Source organism: Hesperophylax consimilis, chromosome 11 (assembly GCF_061612785.1).
Source record: "Hesperophylax consimilis isolate HC1 chromosome 11, BYU_Hcon_1.0, whole genome shotgun sequence".
NCBI classification, from domain to species: Eukaryota; Metazoa; Arthropoda; class Insecta; order Trichoptera; family Limnephilidae; genus Hesperophylax; species Hesperophylax consimilis.
The window spans coordinates 160,440-185,518 of record NC_142846.1 but is presented as its reverse complement, the minus strand read 5'-3'; positions in this window follow the sequence as shown (position 1 = coordinate 185,518).

Below are 25,079 nucleotides of genomic sequence, written 5' to 3'. Positions count from 1 at the left end.
TTAGCGTCCATAAAAATCATGATTTTTTTTAAAATCCAACTTTATCTAGATTTTGTGACTGAATTCGATTTGTACCACGATTCTTACCACTTTTCCAAAATTTCAGCCCATTTGGTACCATAGAGCCTGAGAAAATAGCTTCCAAAGTTCGAACCCAAGTCTTAAATGAGGGTCCAAAAAATTAACGATTTTTTTAAGAATCAAACTTTATGGAGATTTTGTGACTGATTTCGATTTCTAGTATGATTCTTACCTCTTTTCCAATATTTCAGCCCATTTGGTAACATAGAGCCTGAGAAAACTGCTTCCAAAGCTCGAACCCAAGTCTGAAATTAGCATCAATAAAAATCATGATTTTTTTAAAATCCAACTTTATCTAGATTTTGTGACTGAATTCGATTTGTACTACGATTCTTACCACTTTTCAGAAATTTCAGCCCATTTGGTAACATAGAGCCTGAGAAAACTGCTTCCAAAGTTCGAACCTAAGTATGAAATTAGCGTCCATAAAAAGCATGATTTTTCTAATATTCAAACATCATGGAGAAAACTGCTTCAAAAGTTTAAACCCAAGTCTGAAATGAGCGTCCAAAAAAATCATGATTTTCTTAAGAATCAAACTTTGTGGAGATTTTGTGACTGATTTCGATTTGGAGCATGATTCTTATCACTGCTCCAAATCTTCAGCCCGTTTGTTCCGATAGAGCCCGAAAAAACTGCTTTCAAAGTTCGAACCCAAGTCTGAAATTAGCGTCCATAAAAATCATTATTTTTCTAAGAGTCGAACTTCATGGAGATTTTGTGATTGATTTCAATTTGTACCACTATTCTCACCACAATTCCAATATTTCAGCCCATTGGGTACCATAGAGCCTGAGAAAACTGCTTCCAAAGTTCGAACCCAAGTCTGAAAGTGTAGCAGTTCTTTACTATCCGCTACATTTCAAGATTATTCGGAGTATGGAAACACTGAATTCTGGCAAGAAGAGGTGAGACGGCAACTCGAGCGAGCCCGAGCGGCCAGTACCATTACGGCTCCCGCCGGCTGTAGACGCAATCCCGGAAGACGCAGCAAACGCGACAAACGACATTGGACGAACATTCGAGACATCGATCTTTTGGGGGAACAATGACGCAACATATTATAATCGTCTTGCTGGTCATCGCTTTCTCATCTAAATTTAACGTCATGTAAAATGATGTTTGGCGCCCTCTACTCTTTATAACAGGTCAGAATACTTTTGTCACACACACGCACGTTTCATGTTACTTATTCTTAATTCACTTTTCTAGTCACACCATTTAACATTGCTACCTATTATTAAAAAGTCCGATGCGGAAGGCCTTCGGTCCGACGCACACGCCCTAGGATTAAATTCAATCATGAATATTTTGAGATCTCTTGTTTGCTCTGGTTTTTGTACGCTGTAGAAATAAATAATATGTTGTAATTCATAACTCTTTTTATTACTAATTCTTTTATCATCATGTTACTTATTGAGGGATTAAATCCCATCATAATGGCAACGTGCCCCTTAACCTTGAAATCTGGTTATAATGGCGCACCAACGTGGTTTTTTCTCGGATATTTTTAACATTTTAATTAGGTTTGCATTTTGGATTGATTTTTTTTTCATGTGTGACATTAGTATTTGGCCTGTTCTTCGTGTTTTTAATGTCGTTTGGAGTGTGTCTTCCTGGATTGCGTCGTCCCCTAGCCGAGTTTCTTTTAGAAATTGAAGACAATTTTAATAATTTTATTATTACTTTTATCCTTTTAAAATTATTTATTGTCCGTTGGTACTCTGCGAGATTGGTGGGTATCTCGTATTTTTTTTTTATTGTTGTAAGTTGTTCCAGATTCCCACATCTGAAATTGTAGTATTGGTGTATGTCCATTTCTGAATTTTTGTCCATTAGATGTGTAGGTACAAATAATTTTACACCCATTTTTCCTCTTTTGGGAATTTGATCTTTTATTATTGCCGTCTTCAGACGTGATTAATGTTGCCTTGCTGTTTTCTTTTTTCCAATTAATCTTTAGGTACATCTAGTCACAATGCCTGATACAAGGAGTCAAGTAAAAGAATCCGCTATGTCTTCCGTCAAGGACTCAGACATTATTGTTCCCACATCTCCGTTGGTTCCACTGCATTTATGGAATATCAAGTATGATGGCACTACTTGCATTAGGAAGTTTCTTGAACGTGTTGAAGAACTCGCCCTGTCTCGCTCTGTAAGTAAGCACAATCTTTTTTTAGGCGCGTTTGAACTTTTTGATGGGATTGCCCTTGATTGGCTGAGGGTCAATCGCTCTTTTTTCGAATCCTGGGATGACCTTGTGGGAGGCCTCAAGGAGGAATATGAAATTCTCGATTATGACCGTAGACTCCTTGCACAGTTGAGGTCAACTATGCAAGCACCTAATGATTCACTTGGCACCTTTATCACTAATGTTCTCATACTAAATAAAAGATTAAACAAGAAATTGCCTGATGTAGAAATTTTGGAAATTCTCCAGTGCAATATGCTTCCCAGATATATTCAGAAACTTGCATTAAACTCCATTCCGGACATAACTACCCTAAAAAGATTGGGCAAACTAATTGAATTGGCAGACAGTCGTTCTGACCAGAGGAAAGGTTCAAAGTCCCCTCAAACCCCTTCAACTGCCAGCGTAAAGGCGCCACCAAATACAAATGCTCCTTCTAAACCTAATTCTTTCAGGCATGTGAATTCTTCTCATAAAAACATGTCTTTCAAACGTTATAACGTGAATTCCAGGGAGGAGATTCATTGCTTCCGCTGTGGATGTCCAGGCGTTAAGACTCCTGACTGCACTTGCGTTAGATCAAAAAACGCGAGAGCCGGACGTTAGCTGTGCCGCTGGCGGCTCCACCAGTATCACTGCTCTCGATCCGGCGTGGCAAGAATGGCTTTCGGTAGTCAGGAATTTCTACAGAAATTTAGGAGCATCAGGTTACGGAGGGAAGGCTGACAGGGACGGGGGTCCTTTCGTATCCTTTTCTACACTCGGAACTGTTTTTTCTGGCCTGTTGGACTCAGGCTCACATGTTTCTATTCTCGGTAATAATTTTCATTTAAAACTTTTAAAACTTGGTGCCAGGTTGGCTAAGCTCAATAATTCATTTTCTTTAACCTCTGCGACGGGTCATTCCGTTTGCTGTAACTTGAAAATCTCGCTTCCTATAACGTGTAATAATGTTGTAAAAGAGTTTATTTTTGTTGTCATGCCAGATATAAAGACGGATGTTATTCTCGGTATTGATTTTTGGAAATCTTTTAACATTTGTCCGGATATTTCTAAGTTTATGAATACGAAGGTAGTAAAATCTGGTCCTCGGGTTACTTCTGAAGTCAGAGGTATTGTGGACAAACATCACTTATCCAAATATCAACAAAATTTACTTGATAATGTAGTTAAAGATTATATTTCAATTTCTGGGGACAAATTTGGTCGTACGCATTTAGAGGAACATGTCATAGACACTGGTAATAGTATACCTGTAAAACAGCGTTACTATCCGATTTCACCTCACCTGCTCCCGGTTGTACACAAGGAACTTGATAGAATGTTGGAGATGGGCGTCGTTGAACCGAGCAGTAGTGCTTGGAACAGTCCCGTCTTACTTGTACCAAAGAAAAATGGCACTTACCGCCTTTGCTTGGATTCCAGACGAATTAATTCGATCTCTAAGAGGGACGCTTTTCCGTTACCATACATTTCAAATATTTTAGACAGCTTGGGGGGAGCTCGTTTTCTGTCCACTATTGATCTAAAAGATGCATTTTATCAAATTCCACTAGAACGTAGTTCAAGGGAAAAAACGGCTTTTACTATTCCTAAAAGGGGTCTTTTTCAATTTACTTCTATGCCTTTCGGTCTTCATGGAGCCAGTTCGAGAATGATGCGGCTCATGAGTAAAATCTTTGGCCCAGAATTTGATGGTAAAGTTTTCTTTTATTTAGACGATATTATTGTAATTTCCAGTACTTTTGAAGAGCATTTAGCATTACTTAAACTTGTAAAACGTAAACTGTTCGAGGCGGGTCTCACGATTAACATTGAAAAGTCAGTATTCTGTAGAGAATCGCTTAAATATCTCGGTTATGTCATAGATAGTAATGGTCTGAGAACTGACCCAGACAAAGTAAAGGCTGTGGTTGATTTTCCGGTACCTACCTCACAAAAGAGTCTGAGACGTTTCATCGGTATTATATCATGGTACAAGCGTTTTATTTTAAATTTTTCTATTATTGCTGCTCCGTTACACAACTTAACCAAAAAAGAGTTCATTGGTAAAAAATTTTCTTGGAATAATCAAGCGCAGGCGGCGTTCTCTAAATTAAAGGAAACTCTTGTCGCGGCTCCGGTTTTAGCATGCCCAGATTTTAATAAACCGTTTACTATTTCTTGTGATGCATCAAACGAAGGTTTAGGCGCAGTACTCTCTCAATTAGATGAACAAAACAGGGAACACCCTATTTTCTTCATTAGTAGATCGTTATCGGCTCAGGAAAGGAACCACTCTACTACTGAGAAAGAACTTAATGCGTTAATTTTTGCTTTGGAGAAATTCAGGGGTTACATTGAAGGGTCACCCATCCCTGTAAAAGTAATTACGGATCATTATAGTCTGAAGTGGCTAGTAAACTTAAAATCACCTTCTGGAAGATTAGCTCGGTGGGCTGTCAGATTGCAGCAATTTAACTTTATTATTGAACACAGGAAAGGGAAGGAAAATGTTGTGCCAGATGATTTATCTCGCGATCCTTTAGTTATTTCATCAATTGTTCAATCTCCCATTATTAGTACTGATCGGTGGTACAATAAAATGTGTCGTGACGTTTTAGCTAAACCTGAGCTATTTTCTAAGTGGAAACTTGTAGAGGGAGTTTTATATAAGCATGTGCAGAGTATGGAAGCCCTGCATAAGCCTAATGATTGAAAGGAAGTTGTTCCTAAGGATCAAAGACAAGAGTTGATTGCGTTACATCACGTACCTCCTACATCTGCCCATTTTGGGATTATGAAAACTCTGAATAGGATTTGTTTGAAATTTTACTGGCCTAGAATGTCTTCAGACGTAAGGAAATTTGTATCTAAATGTCACACTTGTTTAGGACAGAAAAGTTAAAATCAGGCTGCACCCGGTCTTATGGGAGATCCTAAGTTGGTCCAGCGTCCTTGGCAGGTTATCTCGACAGATTTATTGGGACCTCTTCCCAGCTCCTACAAGAAAGGTTATAAATATCTATTAGTTGTCGCTGATTTCTTCACTAAATTTACAAAAATTTTTCCGCTGAGAAGTGCGAATGGGAAAAATGTCTCTGCTATTATAGAGGATGAAATTTTCCTAAAATTTGGCGTTCCGGATTGCATCATCGCAGACAATGGTCCCCAATACATTTCGAAAGAATTGAAACATTTAGTTGACAGATATCATGTACGTCACATGTTTTTTAACTGTAGATATCATCCACAGAATAATCCTGTAGAGAGAATTAACAGAGTTTTAGTTACAGCCTTAAGTTCGTACGTGGGAAAGGATCATCGAACTTGGGCAAATCATTTACCTGAAATAGAGCTTGCTATCAACACTGCTGTACATGAGGTAACGGGTTACACCCCTTTCTTTTTTCAGGCAAAGATTACAAATCACCTGACTTTTCTTCGGAAGATTTAACATTCTCGAAACGTGACACATGGGCTCAAGATGTTTCTGAGCTTAATGACATTTTCTGCCAAGTTAGGACGTGTTTACGTCAATCTTACGAACGGAATAAAGTTCACTATGACCTTCGTAGAAGGCATGTGGAATTCAAAGTTGGTGATATTGTTTGGAGACGCTCTTTCGTGTTGTCCGATGCTTCTAAGCATTTCTCCGCTAAACTTGCTCCAAAATTTTTAAGAAGCAAAATTATTGATAAGGTCTCGGCCGTCGTTTACAAACTGGCAGATATGAAGGGAAAGCCTATTGGAACATTCCATATTAAAGATTTAATTAGGGCAGAAAATTAATTGTTTTTATTATTATTTACAAAGGGAAAAAGTGAACGGGTTTCTGGTACCTACACTGATCACGTGGGTATAGGAAACTTATTTCCTTTTTGATACCTTGTTGATTGGGAGTAATGGTTTTCTTTCCCTGAAGAATTCCATTCCTCTTTTTTCAACCTGCTTTGTATGTTACTATGTCATCATTTCTAATGATTATTATCTATTGTTATTGTGTTTTGTCTGAAAATTGTCATACACATCTATTTCTCTTAAGAAGATCCGCTCTCATCGTTATGATTATTGTTTACCGCTGTTTTTCTCAGTATCATTGATTAAGATGTGCTTATTTTGCGCTCGACCTTACTTATTAAGTTGTCATGTCTTGTTGAGTGACCTTATCATAAGCTCATGAGCTTCGTGCTTTTGTTTTCACACATTAGCATACCAGTTCTTCTGTTGTGTTGGAGTATGTTGAAGGAAATATACTTCTATCTCGATGCTGTCACCTCAGCACTTATTTTGGAGAGTTATTGTGGCATTATAATGGCTTAGGCTCTTTAGCACATGATAGCCCTCATCAGGCTTACAATTAAGATATTTTTGTTGATTTTTTTATGAAAATTTCAATATCAATAGTCGGTAAGCCATTATCACTTTCACAGGTTTATGGTGGTTGGTTCTGTAATGGGTTTTATGTTTTACATATTTAATTGTAGTGCATGTTTTAACATTTTCTTCGTAATTTGATTCCTTCCCTGCTTTTCCAGAGCTCGGAAAAGTATGGAACGAATCATGTGTTTCGTCAATTTTCTACGGTATTCTTCAGTCATTCACTGGTTCGTTCTGTGACGGAAGAATATGTGCTTGAAAATAAAATAATTATGATTAGATTAATTTCTATATAATTGCTCTATAAACTCTAGATTTTTATTCAATATTTTTTAACAAGAAAATTTATTGATTTTCTATCCAAAATTTATTTCTACATTACTGCCATCTATTGTCAAGTAGTGCAAAACTTTTAATTACCATTGCTTTTGGTCTGATTATTAGCTTCATTCACTTGTATGGTTATACACTATTTAGCTGTTATCTTCGATATTACGGTAAATTCTTCTTATTTAAGAAAATTTTCCTTTGAATATTAATTGCATTTGTCATCATGACGTTTTACTATTATATTTTTTTTGGGCCTTGGAATTTATTTTTCATTGTTGGTTACCTCGCCTATGTACAACTGTCACTTTTAATACAAAACAGTTTGTTAGAGTTTTTATTCAGGTTTTCAACTTGAGCATTACCTTTTTCAATTAGTAAATATATTATAATTCTTGCTTGTAAGGTGTGCACCTTCTTTCCTTGAAAAGGGCTTGCTATTTTAATAAATTTTAGCTTCTTTAATCAATGACCAGTTCGGGTAGGCTAGACATCCAACATTCTCACGAAGACTTCTTCTGCTTCCGCTCATCCTACTACATAATGAGCTCATCAGGATCATCTGGATTGCTCTGCTTCTTCTTCATCTCCGTGCTGTGCTACTGAACAAGTCAATCATCATCTTCCCTCAACGTACTACATGATGCGCTCATCAGGATCATCTGGATTGCTTTGCTTCTTCTTCATTTTCGTGCTGGTGCGACTGAAGTATCACTTATCATCTTAGTATGCTGTCCGTCTTTGCTGTCCTTCTCTGGCAACTTCTGAAACTGAAATAGACGGGCCCTGTTTGGACAACTTGGAACCTGAGGTGCTCCACCACATAGACGTCGGAAACTCATGTCGTCATTTTTGAAGCCCCTTGCTGCCCTCCTTTACGCAACTACTGATTTCTACTGCAGGAGTGGTTTCAAGGCCTGTTGGCCACGAGGTGTCAGGCAAACCTCAGACTTATAGGCATAAGTCTTTTGGCTGAGGGGGCATTGTAGCAGTTCTTTACTACCCGCTACATTTCAAGATTATTCGGAGTATGGAAACACTGAATTCTGGCAAGAAGAGGTGAGACGGCAACTCGAGCGAGCCCGAGCGGCCAGTACCATTACGGCTCCCGCCGGCTGTAGACGCAATCCCGGACGACGCAGCGAACGCGACAAACGACATTGGACGAACATTCGAGACATCGATCTTTTGGGGGAACAATGACGCAACATATTATAATCGTCTTGCTGGTCATTGCTTTCTCATTTAAATTTAACGTCATGTAAAATGATGTTTGGCGCCCTCTACTCTTTATAACAGGTCAGAATACTTTTGTCACACACACGCACGTTTCATGTTACTAATCTTAATTCACTTTTCTAGTCACACCATTTAACATTGCTACCTATTATTAAAAAGTCCGATGCGGAAGGCCTTCGGTCCGACGCAAACGCCCTAGGATTAAATTCAATCATGAATATTTTGAGATCTCTAGTTTGCTCTGGTTTTTGTACGCTGTAGAAATAAATAATATGTTGTAATTCATAACTCTTTTTATTACTACTTCTTTTATCATCATGTAACCTATTGAGGGATTAAATCCCATCATAATGGCAACGTGCCCCTTAACCTTGAAGTCTGGTTATAAAAGAAGCGTCAATAAAAATCATGATTTTTCTAAGAGTCAAACTAAATGGAGATTTTGTGATTGATTTCGATTTGTACCACTATTCTCACCAGCATTCCAATATTTCATCCCATTTGGTACCATAGAGCCTGAGAAAACTGCTTCAAAAGTTCGAACCCAAGACTGAAATGAGGGTCCAAAAAATTAGCGATTTTTTTAAGAATCAAACTTTATGGAGATTTTGTGACTGATTTCGATTTCTAGTATGATTCTTACCTCTTTTCCAATATTTCAGCCCATTTGGTAACATAGAGCCTGAGAAAACTGCTTCCAATGTTCGAACCCAAGTCTGAAATTAGCGTCAATAAAAATCATGACTTTTTTAAAAATCCAACTTTATCTAGATTTTGTGACTGAATTCGATTTGTACTACGATTCTTACCACTTTTCCAAAATTTCAGCCCATTTGGTACCATAGAGCCTGAGAAAATAGCTTCCAAAGTTCGAACCCAAGTCTGAAATTAGCGTCAATAAAAATCATGACTTTTTTAAAAATCCAACTTTATCTAGATTTTGTGACTGAATTCGATTTGTACTACGATTCTTACCACTTTTCCAAAATTTCAGCCCATTTGGTACCATAGAGCCTGAGAAAATAGCTTCCAAAGTTCGAACCCAAGTCTGAAATAAGCGTCCATAAAAATCATGATTTTTCTAATAGTCAAACTTCATGGAGAAAACTGCTTCAAAAGTTCAAACCCAAGTCTGAAATGAGCGTCCATAAAAATCATTACTTTTCTAAGAGTCGAACTTCATGGAGATTTTGTGATTGATTTCAATTTGTACCACTATTTTACCACAATTCTAATATTTCAGCCCATTGGGTACCATAGAGCCTGAGAAAACTGCTTCAAAAGTTCGATCCCAAGTCTGAAATGAGCGTCGAAAAAAATAAAGGTTTTTTTAATAACCAAACTTTATGGAGATATTGTGACTGAATTCGATTTGTACCACGATTCTTACCACTTTTTCAAAATTTCAGCCCATTTGGTACCATAGAGCCTGAGAAAATAGCTTCCAAAGTTCGAACCCAAGTCTGAAATAAGCGTCCATAAAAATCATGATTTTTCTAAGAGTCAAACTAAATGGAGATTTTGTGATTGATTTCGATTTGTACTACTATTCTCACCAGCATTCCAATATTTCAGCCCATTTGGTACCATAGAGCCTGAGAAAACTGCTTCAAAAGTTCGAACCCAAGTCTGAAATGAGGGTCCAAAAAATTAACGATTTTTTTAAGAATCAAAATTTATGGAGATTTTGTGACTGATTTCGATTTCTAGTATGATTCTTACCTCTTTTCCAATATTTCAGCCCATTTGGTAACATAGAGCCTGAGAAAACTGCTTCCAAAGTTCGAACCCAAGTCTGAAATTAGCGTCAATAAAAATCATGACTTTTTTAAAAATCCAACTTTATCTAGATTTTGTGACTGAATTCGATTTGTACTACGATTCTTACCACTTTTCCAAAATTTCAGCCCATTTGGTACCAAAGAGCCTGAGAAAATAGCTTCCAAAGTTCGAACCCAAGTCTGAAATTAGCGTCAATAAAAATCATGACTTTTTTAAAAATCCAACTTTATCTAGATTTTGTGACTGAATTCGATTTGTACTACGATTCTTACCACTTTTCCAAAATTTCAGCCCATTTGGTACCATAGAGCCTGAGAAAATAGCTTCCAAAGTTCGAACCCAAGTCTGAAATAAGCGTCCATAAAAATCATGATTTTTCTAATAGTCAAACTTCATGGAGAAAACTGCTTCAAAAGTTCAAACCCAAGTCTGAAATGAGCGTCCATAAAAATCATTACTTTTCTAAGAGTCGAACTTCATGGAGATTTTGTGATTGATTTCAATTTGTACCACTATTTTTACCACAATTCTAATATTTCAGCCCATTGGGTACCATAGAGCCTGAGAAAACTGCTTCAAAAGTTCGATCCCAAGTCTGAAATGAGCGTCGAAAAAAATAAAGGTTTTGTTAATAACCAAACTTTATGGAGATATTGTGACTGAATTCGATTTGTACCACGATTCTTACCACTTTTTCAAAATTTCAGCCCATTTGGTACCATAGAGCCTGAGAAAATAGCTTCCAAAGTTCGAACCCAAGTCTGAAATAAGCGTCCATAAAAATCATGATTTTTCTTAGAGTCAAACTAAATGGAGATTTTGTGATGATTTCGATTTGTACCACTATTCTCACCAGCATTCCAATATTTCAGCCCATTTGGTACCATAGAGCCTGAGAAAACTGCTTCAAAAGTTCGAACCCAAGTCTGAAATGAGGGTCCAAAAAATTAACGATTTTTTTAAGAATCAAACTTTATGGAGATTTTGTGACTGATTTCGATTTCTAGTATGATTCTTACCTCTTTTCCAATATTTCAGCCCATTTGGTAACATAGAGCCTGAGAAAACTACTTCCAAAGTTCGAACCTAAATATGAAATTAGCGTCCATAAAAAGCATGATTTTTCTAATATTCAAACATCATGGAGAAAACTGCTTCAAAAGTTCAAACCCAAGTCTGAAATGAGCGTCCAAAAAAATCATGATTTTCTTAAGAATCAAACTTTGTGGAGATTTTTTGACTGATTTCGATTTGGAGCATGATTCTTATCACTGCTCCAAAACTTCAGCCCGTTTGTTTCGATAGAGCCCAAAAAAACTGGTTTCAAAGTTCGAACCCAAGTCTGAAATTAGCGTCCATAAAAATCATTATTTTTCTCAGAGTCGAACTTCATGGAGATTTTGTGATTGATTTCAATTTGAACCACTATTCTTACCACAATTCTAATATTTCAGCCCATTGGGTACCATAGAGCCTGAGAAAACTGCTTCAAAAGTTCGATCTCGTCTGAAATGAGCGTCGAAAAAAATAATGGTTTTGTTAAGAACCAAACTTTATGGAGATTTTGTGACTGAATTCGATTTGTACCACGATTCTTACCACTTTTCCAAAATTTCAGCCCATTTGGTACCATAGAGCCTGAGAAAATAGCTTCCAAAGTTCGAACCCAAGTCTGAAATAAGCGTCCATAAAAATCATGATTTTTCTAAGAGTCAAACTAAATGGAGATTTTGTGATTGATTTCGATTTGTACCACTATTCTCACCAGCATTCCAATATTTCAGCCCATTTGGTACCAGAGCCTGAGAAAACTGCTTCAATAGTTCGAACCCAAGTCTGAAATGAGGGTCCAAAAAACTAACGATTTTTTTAAGAATCAAACTTTATGGAGATTTGACTTTGTGACTGATTTCGATTTCTAGTATGATTCTTACCTCTTTTCCAATATTTCAGCCCATTTGGTAACATAGAGCCTGAGAAAACTGCTTCCAAAGTTCGAACCTAAGTCTGAAATTAGCGTCCATAAAAAGCATGATTTTTCTAATATTCAAACTTCATGGAGAAAACTGCTTCGAAAGTTCAAACCCAAGTCTGAAATGAGCGTCCAAAAAAATCATGATTTTCTTAAGAATCAAACTTTGTGGAGATTTTGTGACTGATTTCGATTTGGAGCATGATTCTTACCACTTTTCCAATATTACAGCCCATAAGGTCACATAGAGCCTAAGAAAACTGCTTCCAAAGTTCGAACCCAAGTCTGAAATTAGCGTCCATAAAAATCATGATTTTTTTAAAAATCCAACTTTATCTAGATTTTGTGACTGAATTCGATTTGTACCACGATTCTTACCACTTTTCCAAAATTTCAGCCCATTTGGTAACATAGAGCCTGAGAAAACTGCTTCCAAAGTTCGAACCTAAGTCTGAAATTAGCGTCCATAAAAAGCATGATTTTTCTAATAGTCAAACTTCATGGAGAAAACTGCTTCAAAACATCAAACCCATGTCTGAAATGAGCGTCCAAAAAAATCATGATTTTTTTAAGAATCAAACTTTGTGGAGATTTTGTGACTGATTTCGATTTGGAGCATGATTCTTATCACTGCTCCAAATCTTCAGCCCGTTTGTTCCGATAGAGCCCGAAAAAACTGCTTTCAAAGTTCGAACCCAAGTCTGAAATTAGCGTCCATAAAAATCATGATTTTTTTAAAAATCGAACTTAATCTTGATTTTGTGACTGAATTCGATTTGTATCACGATTCTTACAACTTTTCCAAAATTTCAGCTAATTTGGTATTATAGAGCCTGAGAAAACTGCATCCAAAGTTCGAACCCAAGTCCATAAGCGTCCATAAAAATCATGAATTTTTTTTAAAATCCAACTTTTTGGAGATTTTAGGACTGGATTCGATTTCCTTCACGATTATTACCACTTTTCCAATATTTCAGCCCATTTGGTACCATAGAGCGGGAGAAAACTGCTTACAAAGTTCGAATCTAAGTCTTAAATTAGCGTCCATAAAAATCATGATTTTTCTAAGAGTCAAACTTTATGGAGATTTTGTGATTGATTTCAATTTGTACAACTATTCTTACCACAATTCCAATATTTCAGCCCATTTGGTACCATAGAGCCTAAGAAAACTGCTTCAAAAGTTAGAACCCAAGTCTGAAATGAGGGTCAAAAAAATTAACGATTTTTTTAAGAATCAAAATTTATGGAGATTTTGTGACTGATTTCGATTTCTAGTATGATTCTTACCTCTTTTCCAATATTTCTACCCATTTGGTACCATAGAGCCTGAGATAACTGCTTCAAAAGTTCGAACCCAAGTCTGAAATGAGGGTCCAAAAAATTAACGATTTTTTTAAGAATCAAACTTTATGGAGATTTTGTGACTGATTTCGATTTCTTGTATGATTCTTACCACTTTTCCAAAATTTCAGCCAATTTGGTAACATAGAGCCTGAGAGAACTGCTTCCAAAGTTCGAACCTAAGTCTGAAATTAGCGTCCATAAAAAGCATGATTTTTCTAATATTCAAACTTCATGGAGAAAACTGCTTCAAAAGTAAAAACCCAAGTCTGAAATGAGCGTCCAAAAAAATCATGATTTTCTTAAGTATCAAACTTTGTGGAGATTTTGTGACTGATTTCGATTTGCAGCATGATTCTTATCACTGCTCCAAAACTTCAGCCCGTTTGTTCCGATAGAGCCCGAAAAAACTGCTTTCAAAGTTCGAACCCAAGTCTGAAATTAGCGTCCATAAAAATCATGATTTTTTTAAAAATCCAACTTAATCTTGATTTTGTGACTGAATTCGATTTGTATCACGATTCTTACAACTTTTCCAAAATTTCAGCTAATTTGGTATTATAGAGCCTGAGAAAACTGCATCCAAAGTTCGAACCCAAGTCCATAAGCGTCCATAAAAATCATGAATTTTTTTTAAAATCCAACTTTTTGGAGATTTTGTGCCTGGATTCGATTTCTTTCACGATTATTACCACTTTTTCAATATTTCAGCCCATTTGGTACCATAGAGCGGGAGAAAACTGCTTCCAAAGTTCGAATCTAAGTCTTAAATTAGCGTCCATAAAAATCATGATTTTTCTAAGAGTCAAACTTTATGGAGATTTTGTGATTGATTTCAATTTGTACAACTATTCTTACCACAATTCCAATATTTCAGCCCATTTGGTACCATAGAGCCTGAGAAAACTGCTTCAAAAGTTAGAACCCAAGTCTGAAATGAGGGTCCAAAAAATTAACGATTTTTTTAAGAATCAAACTTTATGGAGATTTTGGGACTGATTTCGATTTCTAGTATGATTCTTACCTCTTTTCCAATATTTCTGCCCATTTGGTACCATAGAGCCTGAGAAAACTGCTTCAAAAGTTCGAACCCAAGTCTGAAATGAGGGTCCAAAAAATTAACTTTTTTTTTAAGAATCAAACTTCATGGAGATTTTGTGACTGATTTCGATTTCTAGTATGATTCTTACCTCTTTTCCAATATTTCAGCCCATTTGGTAACATAGAGCCTGAGAAAACTGCTTCCAAAGTTTGAACCCAAGTCTGAAATTAGCGTCAATAAAAATCATGATTTAATTTTTAAATCCAACTTGATCTAGATTTTGTGACTGAATTCGATTTGTACTACGATTCTTACTACTTTTCAGAAATTTCAGCCCATTTGGTAACATAGAGCCTGAGAAAACTGCTTCCAAAGTTCGAACCTAAGTCTGAATTTATCGTCCATAAAAAGCATGATATTTCTAATAATCAAACATCATGGAGAAAACTGCTTCAAAAGTTCAAACCCAAGTCTGAAATGAGCGTCCAAAAAAATCATGATTTTCTTAAGAATCAAACTTTATGGAGATTTTGAGACTGATTTCGATTTGGAGCATGATTCTTATCACTGCTCCAAAACTTCAGCCCGTTTGTTTCGATAGAGCCCGAAAAAACTGCTTTCAAAGTTCGAACCCAAGTCTGAAATTAGCGTCCATAAAAATCATGATTTTTTTAAAAATCCAACTTAATCTTGATTTTGTGACTGAATTCGATTTGTATCACGATTCTTACAACTTTTCCGAAATTTCAGCTAATTTGGTATTATAGAGCCAGAGAAAACTGCATCCAAAGTTCGAACCCAAGTCCATAAGCGTCCAAAAAAATCATGAATTTTTTTTAAAATCCAACTTTTTGGAGATTTTGTGACTGGATTCGATTTCTTTCACGATTATTACCACTTTTCCAATATTTCAGCCCATTTGGTACCATAGAGCGGGAGAAAACTGCTTCAAAAGTTCGAACCCAAGTCTGAAATAAGAGTCCATAAAAATCAAGATTTTTTTAAGAATCAAACTTCATGGAGATTTTGTGATTGATTGCGATTTGTACCACGATTCTCTCCAGCATTCCAATATTTCAGCCCAATTGGTACCATAGAGCCTGAGAAAACTGCTTCAAAAGATCGAACCCAAGTCTGATATGAGGGTCCAAAAAAATAATGATTTTTTTAAGAATCAAACTTTATGGAGATTTTGTGACTGATTTCGATTTGTACCACGATTCTTACCACTTTTCCAAAATTTCAGCCCATTTGGTACCATAGAGCCTGAGAAAATAGCTTCCAAAGTTCGAACCCAAGTCTGAAATGAGCGTCCATAAAAATCATGATTTTTTTATTAAATCCAACTTTTTGCAGATTTTATGAGTCGAACTTCATGGAGATTTTGTGATTGATTTCAATTTGTACCACTATTTTTACCACAATTCTAATATTTCAGCCCATTGGGTACCATAGAGCCTGAGAAAACTGCTTCAAAAGTTCGATCCCAAGTCTGAAATGAGCGTCGAAAAAAATAAAGGTTTTTTTAATAACCAAACTTTATGGAGATATTGTGACTGAATTCGATTTGTACCACGATTCTTACCACTTTTTCAAAATTTCAGCCCATTTGGTACCATAGAGCCTGAGAAAATAGCTTCCAAAGTTCGAACCCAAGTCTGAAATAAGCGTCCATAAAAATCATGATTTTTCTTAGAGTCAAACTAAATGGAGATTTTGTGATTGATTTCGATTTGTACCAAAATTCTCACCAGCATTCCAATATTTCAGCCCATTTGGTACCATAGAGCCTGAGAAAACTGCTTCAAAAGTTCGAACCCAAGTCTGAAATGAGGGTCCAAAAAATTAACGATTTTTTTAAGAATCAAACTTTATGGAGATTTTGTGACTGATTTCGATTTCTAGTATGATTCTTACCTCTTTTCCAATATTTCAGCCCATTTGGTAACATAGAGCCTGAGAAAACTTCTTCCAAAGTTCGAACCTAAATATGAAATTAGCGTCCATAAAAAGCATGATTTTTCTAATATTCAAACATCATGGAGAAAACTGCTTCAAAAGTTCAAACCCAAGTCTGAAATGAGCGTCCAAAAAAATCATGATTTTCTTAAGAATCAAACTTTGTGGAGATTTTTTGACTGATTTCGATTTGGAGCATGATTCTTATCACTGCTCCAAAACTTCAGCCCGTTTGTTTCGATAGAGCCCAAAAAAACTGGTTTCAAAGTTCGAACCCAAGTCTGAAATTAGCGTCCATAAAAATCATTATTTTTCTCAGAGTCGAACTTCATGGAGATTTTGTGATTGATTTCAATTTGAACCACTATTCTTACCACAATTCTAATATTTCAGCCCATTGGGTACCATAGAGCCTGAGAAAACTGCTTCAAAAGTTCGATCTCGTCTGAAATGAGCGTCGAAAAAAATAATGGTTTTGTTAAGAACCAAACTTTATGGAGATTTTGTGACTGAATTCGATTTGTACCACGATTCTTACCACTTTTCCAAAATTTCAGCCCATTTGGTACCATAGAGCCTGAGAAAATAGCTTCCAAAGTTCGAACCCAAGTCTGAAATAAGCGTCCATAAAAATCATGATTTTTCTAAGAGTCAAACTAAATGGAGATTTTGTGATTGATTTCGATTTGTACCACTATTCTCACCAGCATTCCAATATTTCAGCCCATTTGGTACCATAGAGCCTGAGAAAACTGCTTCAAAAGTTCGAACCCAAGTCTGAAATGAGGGTCCAAAAAACTAACGATTTTTTTAAGAATCAAACTTTATGGAGATTTGACTTTGTGACTGATTTCGATTTCAAGTATGATTCTTACCTCTTTTCCAATATTTCAGCCCATTTGGTAACATAGAGCCTGAGAAAACTGCTTCCAAAGTTCGAACCTAAGTCTGAAATTAGCGTCCATAAAAAGCATGATTTTTCTAATATTCAAACTTCATGGAGAAAACTGCTTCGAAAGTTCAAACCCAAGTCTGAAATGAGCGTCCAAAAAAATCATGATTTTCTTAAGAATCAAACTTTGTGGAGATTTTGTGACTGATTTCGATTTGGAGCATGATTCTTACCACTTTTCCAATATAACAGCCCATAAGGTCACATAGAGCCTAAGAAAACTGCTTCCAAAGTTCGAACCCAAGTCTGAAATTAGCGTCCATAAAAATCATGATTTTTTTAAAAATCCAACTTTATCTAGATTTTGTGACTGAATTCGATTTGTACCACGATTCTTACCACTTTTCCAAAATTTCAGCCCATTTGGTAACATAGAGCCTGAGAAAACTGCTTCCAAAGTTCGAACCTAAGTCTGAAATTAGCGTCCATAAAAAGCATGATTTTTCTAATAGTCAAACTTCATGGAGAAAACTGCTTCAAAAGTTCAAACCCATGTCTGAAATGAGCGTCCAAAAAAATCATGATTTTTTTAAGAATCAAACTTTGTGGAGATTTTGTAACTGATTTCGATTTGGAGCATGATTCTTATCACTGCTCCAAATCTTCAGCCCGTTTGTTCCGATAGAGCCCGAAAAAACTGCTTTCAAAGTTCGAACCCAAGTCTGAAATTAGCGTCCATAAAAATCATGATTTTTCTAATAGTCAAACTTCATGGAGAAAACTGCTTCAAAAGTTCAAACCCAAGTCTGAAATGAGCGTCCATAAAAATCATTACTTTTCTAAGAGTCGAACTTCATGGAGATTTTGTGATTGATTTCAATTTGTACCACTATTTTTACCACAATTCTAATATTTCAGCCCATTGGGTACCATAGAGCCTGAGAAAACTGCTTCAAAAGTTCGATCCCAAGTCTGAAATGAGCGTCGAAAAAAATAAAGGTTTTTTTAATAACCAAACTTTATGGAGATTTTGTGACTGAATTCGATTTGTACCACGATTCTTACCACTTTTTCAAAATTTCAGCCCATTTGGTACCATAGAGCCTGAGAAAATAGCTTCCAAAGTTCGAACCCAAGTCTGAAATAAGCGTCCATAAAAAACATGATTTTTCTAAGAGTCAAACTAAATGGAGATTTTGTGATTGATTTCGATTTGTACCACTATTCTCACCAGCATTCCAATATTTCAGCCCATTTGGTACCATAGAGCCTGAGAAAACTGCTTCAAAAGTTCGAACCCAAGTCTGAAATGAGGGTCCAAAAAACTAACGATTTTTTTAAGAATCAAACTTTATGGAGATTTGACTTTGTGACTGATTTCGATTTCTAGTATGATTCTTACCTCTTTTCCAATATTTCAGCCCATTTGGTAACATAGAGCCTGAGAAAACTGCTTCCAAAGTTCGAACCTAAGTCTGAAATTAGCGTCCATAAAAAGCATGATTTTTCTAATATTCAAACTTCATGGAGAAAACTGCTTCGAAAGTTCAAACCCAAGTCTGAAATGAGCGTCGAAAAAAAATAATGATTTTCTTAAGAATCAAACTTTGTGGAGATTTTGTGACTGATTTCGATTTGGAGCATGATTCTTACCACTTTTCCAATATTTCAGCCCATAAGGTCACATAGAGCCTAAAAAAACTGCTTCCAAAGTTCGAACCCAAGTCTGAAATTAGCGTCCATAAAAATCATGATTTTTTTAAAAATCCAACTTTATCTAGATTTTGTGACTGAATTCGATTTGCACCACGATTCTTACCACTTTTCCAAAATTTCAGCCCATTTGGTAACATAGAGCCTGATAAAACTGCTTCCAAAGTTCGAACCTAAGTCTGAAATTAGCGTCCATAAAAAGCATGATTTTTCTAATAGTCAAACTTCATGGAGAAAACTGCTTCAAAACATCAAACCCATGTCTGAAATGAGCGTCCAAAAAAATCATGATTTTTTTAAGAATCAAACTTTGTGGAGATTTTGTGACTGATTTCGATTTGGAGCATGATTCTTATCACTGCTCCAAATCTTCAGCCCGTTTGTTCCGATAGAGCCCGAAAAAACTGCTTTCAAAGTTCGAACCCAAGTCTGAAATTAGCGTCCATTAAAATCATGATTTTTTTAAAAATCGAACTTAATCTTGATTTTGTGACTGAATTCGATTTGTATCACGATTCTTACAACTTTTCCAAAATTTCAGCTAATTTGGTATTATAGAGCCTGAGAAAACTGCATCCAAAGTTCGAACCCAAGTCCATAAGCGTCCATAAAAATCATGAATTTTTTTTAAAATCCAACTTTTTGGAGATTTTAGGACTGGATTCGATTTCCTTCACGATTATTACCACTTTTCCAATATTTCAGCCCATTTGGTACCATAGAGCGGGAGAAAACTGCTTACAAAGTTCGAATCTAAGTCTTAAATTAGCGTCCATAAAAATCATGATTTTTCTAAGAGTCAAACTTTATGGAGATTTTGTGATTGATTTCAATTTGTACAACTATTCTTACCACAATTCCAATATTTCAGCCCATTTGGTACCATAGAGCCTAGGAAAACTGCTTCAAAAGTTAGAACCCAAGTCTGAAATGAGGGTCAAAAAAATTAACGATTTTTTTAAGAATCAAAATTTATGGAGATTTTGTGACTGATTTCGATTTCTAGTATGATTCTTACCTCTTTTCCAATATTTCTACCCATTTGGTACCATAGAGCCTGAGATAACTGCTTCAAAAGTTCGAACCCAAGTCTGAAATGAGGGTCCAAAAAATTAACGATTTTTTTAAGAATCAAACTTTATGGAGATTTTGTGACTGATTTCGATTTCTTGTATGATTCTTACCACTTTTCCAAAATTTCAGCCAATTTGGTAACATAGAGCCTGAGAGAAATGCTTCCAAAGTTCGAACCTAAGTCTGAAATTAGCGTCCATAAAAAGCATGATTTTTCTAATATTCAAACTTCATGGAGAAAACTGCTTCAAAAGTAAAAACCCAAGTCTGAAATGAGCGTCCAAAAAAATCATGATTTTCTTAAGTATCAAACTTTGTGGAGATTTTGTGACTGATTTCGATTTGCAGCATGATTCTTATCACTGCTCCAAAACTTCAGCCCGTTTGTTCCGATAGAGCCCGAAAAAACTGCTTTCAAAGTTCGAACCCAAGTCTGAAATTAGCGTCCATAAAAATCATGATTTTTTTAAAAATCCAACTTAATCTTGATTTTGTGACTGAATTCGATTTTTATCACGATTCTTACAACTTTTCCAAAATTTCAGCTAATTTGGTATTATAGAGCCTGAGAAAACTGCATCCAAAGTTCGAACCCAAGTCCATAAGCGTCCATAAAACGCATGAATTTTTTTTAAAATCCAACTTTTTGGAGATTTTGTGCCTGGATTCGATTTCTTTCACGATTATTACCACTTTTTCAATATTTCAGCCCATTTGGTACCATAGAGCGGGAGAAAACTGCTTCCAAAGTTCGAATCTAAGTCTTAAATTAGCGTCCACAAAAATCATGATTTTTCTAAGAGTCAAACTTTATGGAGATTTTGTGATTGATTTCAATTTGTACAACTATTCTTACCACAATTCCAATATTTCAGCCCATTTGGTACCATAGAGCCTGAGAAAACTGCTTCAAAAGTTAGAACCCAAGTCTGAAATGAGGGTCCAAAAAATTAACGATTTTTTTAAGAATCAAACTTTATGGAGATTTTGGGACTGATTTCGATTTCTAGTATGATTCTTACCTCTTTTCCAATATTTCTGCCCATTTGGTACCATAGAGCCTGAGAAAACTGCTTCAAAAGTTCGAACCCAAGTCTGAAATGAGGGTCCAAAAAATTAACTTTTTTTTTAAGAATCAAACTTCATGGAGATTTTGTGACTGATTTCGATTTCTAGTATGATTCTTACCTCTTTTCCAATATTTCAGCCCATTTGGTAACATAGAGCCTGAGAAAACTGCTTCCAAAGTTTGAACCCAAGTCTGAAATTAGCGTCAATAAAAATCATGATTTAATTTTTAAATCCAACTTGATCTAGATTTTGTAACTGAATTCGATTTGTACTACGATTCTTACTACTTTTCAGAAATTTCAGCCCATTTGGTAACATAGAGCCTGAGAAAACTGCTTCCAAAGTTCGAACCTAAGTCTGAAATTAGCGTCCATAAAAAGCATGATTTTTCTAATAGTCAAACTTCATGGAGAAAACTGCTTCAAAACATCAAACCCATGTCTGAAATGAGCGTCCAAAAAAATCATGATTTTTTTAAGAATCAAACTTTGTGGAGATTTTGTGACTGATTTCGATTTGGAGCATGATTCTTATCACTGCTCCAAATCTTCAGCCCGTTTGTTCCGATAGAGCCCGAAAAAACTGCTTTCAAAGTTCGAACCCAAGTCTGAAATTAGCGTCCATAAAAATCATGATTTTTTTAAAAATCGAACTTAATCTTGATTTTGTGACTGAATTCGATTTGTATCACGATTCTTACAACTTTTCCAAAATTTCAGCTAATTTGGTATTATAGAGCCTGAGAAAACTGCATCCAAAGTTCGAACCCAAGTCCATAAGCGTCCATAAAAATCATGAATTTTTTTTAAAATCCAACTTTTTGGAGATTTTAGGACTGGATTCGATTTCCTTCACGATTATTACCACTTTTCCAATATTTCAGCCCATTTGGTACCATAGAGCGGGAGAAAACTGCTTACAAAGTTCGAACCTAAGTCTTAAATTAGCGTCCATAAAAATCATGATTTTTCTAAGAGTCAAACTTTATGGAGATTTTGTGATTGATTTCAATTTGTACAACTATTCTTACCACAATTCCAATATTTCAGCCCATTTGGTACCATAGAGCCTAAGAAAACTGCTTCAAAAGTTAGAACCCAAGTCTGAAATGAGGGTCAAAAAAATTAACGATTTTTTTAAGAATCAAAATTTATGGAGATTTTGTGACTGATTTCGATTTCTAGTATGATTCTTACCTCTTTTCCAATATTTCTACCCATTTGGTACCATAGAGCCTGAGATAACTGCTTCAAAAGTTCGAACCCAAGTCTGAAATGAGGGTCCAAAAAATTAACGATTTTTTTAAGAATCAAACTTTATGGAGATTTTGTGACTGATTTCGATTTCTTGTATGATTCTTACCACTTTTCCAAAATTTCAGCCAATTTGGTAACATAGAGCCTGAGAGAAATGCTTCCAAAGTTCGAACCTAAGTCTGAAATTAGCGTCCATAAAAAGCATGATTTTTCTAATATTCAAACTTCATGGAGAAAACTGCTTCAAAAGTAAAAACCCAAGTCTGAAATGAGCGTCCAAAAAAATCATGATTTTCTTAAGTATCAAACTTTGTGGAGATTTTGTGACTGATTTCGATTTGCAGCATGATTCTTATCACTGCTCCAAAACTTCAGCCCGTTTGTTCCGATAGAGCCCGAAAAAACTGCTTTCAAAGTTCGAACCCAAGTCTGAAATTAGCGTCCATAAAAATCATGATTTTTTTAAAAATCCAACTTAATCTTGATTTTGTGACTGAATTCGATTTGTATCACGATTCTTACAACTTTTCCAAAATTTCAGCTAATTTGGTATTATAGAGCCTGAGAAAACTGCATCCAAAGTTCGAACCCAAGTCCATAAGCGTCCATAAAACGCATGAATTTTTTTTAAAATCCAACTTTTTGGAGATTTTGTGCCTGGATTCGATTTCTTTCACGATTATTACCACTTTTTCAATATTTCAGCCCATTTGGTACCATAGAGCGGGAGAAAACTGCTTCCAAAGTTCGAATCTAAGTCTTAAATTAGCGTCCATAAAAATCATGATTTTTCTAAGAGTCAAACTTTATGGAGATTTTGTGATTGATTTCAATTTGTACAACTATTCTTACCACAATTCCAATATTTCAGCCCATTTGGTACCATAGAGCCTGAGAAAACTGCTTCAAAAGTTAGAACCCAAGTCTGAAATGAGGGTCCAAAAAATTAACGATTTTTTTAAGAATCAAACTTTATGGAGATTTTGGGACTGATTTCGATTTCTAGTATGATTCTTACCTCTTTTCCAATATTTCTGCCCATTTGGTACCATAGAGCCTGAGAAAACTGCTTCAAAAGTTCGAACCCAAGTCTGAAATGAGGGTCCAAAAAATTAACTTTTTTTTTAAGAATCAAACTTCATGGAGATTTTGTGACTGATTTCGATTTCTAGTATGATTCTTACCTCTTTTCCAATATTTCAGCCCATTTGGTAACATAGAGCCTGAGAAAACTGCTTCCAAAGTTTGAACCCAAGTCTGAAATTAGCGTCAATAAAAATCATGATTTAATTTTTAAATCCAACTTGATCTAGATTTTGTGACTGAATTCGATTTGTACTACGATTCTTACTACTTTTCAGAAATTTCAGCCCATTTGGTAACATAGAGCCTGAGAAAACTGCTTCCAAAGTTCGAACCTAAGTCTGAATTTATCGTCCATAAAAAGCATGATATTTCTAATAATCAAACATCATGGAGAAAACTGCTTCAAAAGTTCAAACCCAAGTCTGAAATGAGCGTCCAAAAAAATCATGATTTTCTTAAGAATCAAACTTTATGGAGATTTTGAGACTGATTTCGATTTGGAGCATGATTCTTATCACTGCTCCAAAACTTCAGCCCGTTTCTTTCGATAGAGCCCGAAAAAACTGCTTTCAAAGTTCGAACCCAAGTCTGAAATTAGCGTCCATAAAAATCATGATTTTTTTAAAAATCCAACTTAATCTTGATTTTGTGACTGAATTCGATTTGTATCACGATTCTTACAACTTTTCCGAAATTTCAGCTAATTTGGTATTATAGAGCCAGAGAAAACTGCATCCAAAGTTCGAACCCAAGTCCATAAGCGTCCAAAAAAATCATGAATTTTTTTTAAAATCCAACTTTTTGGAGATTTTGTGACTGGATTCGATTTCTTTCACGATTATTACCACTTTTCCAATATTTCAGCCCATTTGGTACCATAGAGCGGGAGAAAACTGCTTCAAAAGTTCGAACCCAAGTCTGAAATAAGAGTCCATAAAAATCAAGATTTTTTTAAGAATCAAACTTCATGGAGATTTTGTGATTGATTGCGATTTGTACCACGATTCTCTCCAGCATTCCAATATTTCAGCCCAATTGGTACCATAGAGCCTGAGAAAACTGCTTCAAAAGATCGAACCCAAGTCTGATATGAGGGTCCAAAAAAATAATGATTTTTTTAAGAATCAAACTTTATGGAGATTTTGTGACTGATTTCGATTTGTACCACGATTCTTACCACTTTTCCAAAATTTCAGCCCATTTGGTACCATAGAGCCTGAGAAAATAGCTTCCAAAGTTCGAACCCAAGTCTGAAATGAGCGTCCATAAAAATCATGATTTTTTTATTAAATCCAACTTTTTGCAGATTTTATGACTGAATTCGATTTCTTACACGATTATTACCACTATTCCAATATTTCAGCCCATTTGGTACCATAGAGCCTGAAAAAACTGCTTCCAAAGTTCGAACCCAAGTCTGAAATAAGCGTCCATAAAAATCATGATTTTTTTAAAAATCCAACTTTATCTAGTTTTTGTGACAGAATTCGATTTGTATGGAGATTCTTACCACTTTTCCAAAATTTCAGCCAATTTGGTCACATAGAGCCTGTGAAAACTGCTTCCAAAGTTTGAACCCAAGTCTGAAATAAGAGTCCATAAAAATCATGATTTTTCTAAAAGTCAAACTAAATGGAGATTTTGTGATTGATTTCGATTTGTACCACTATTCTCACCAGCATTCCAATATT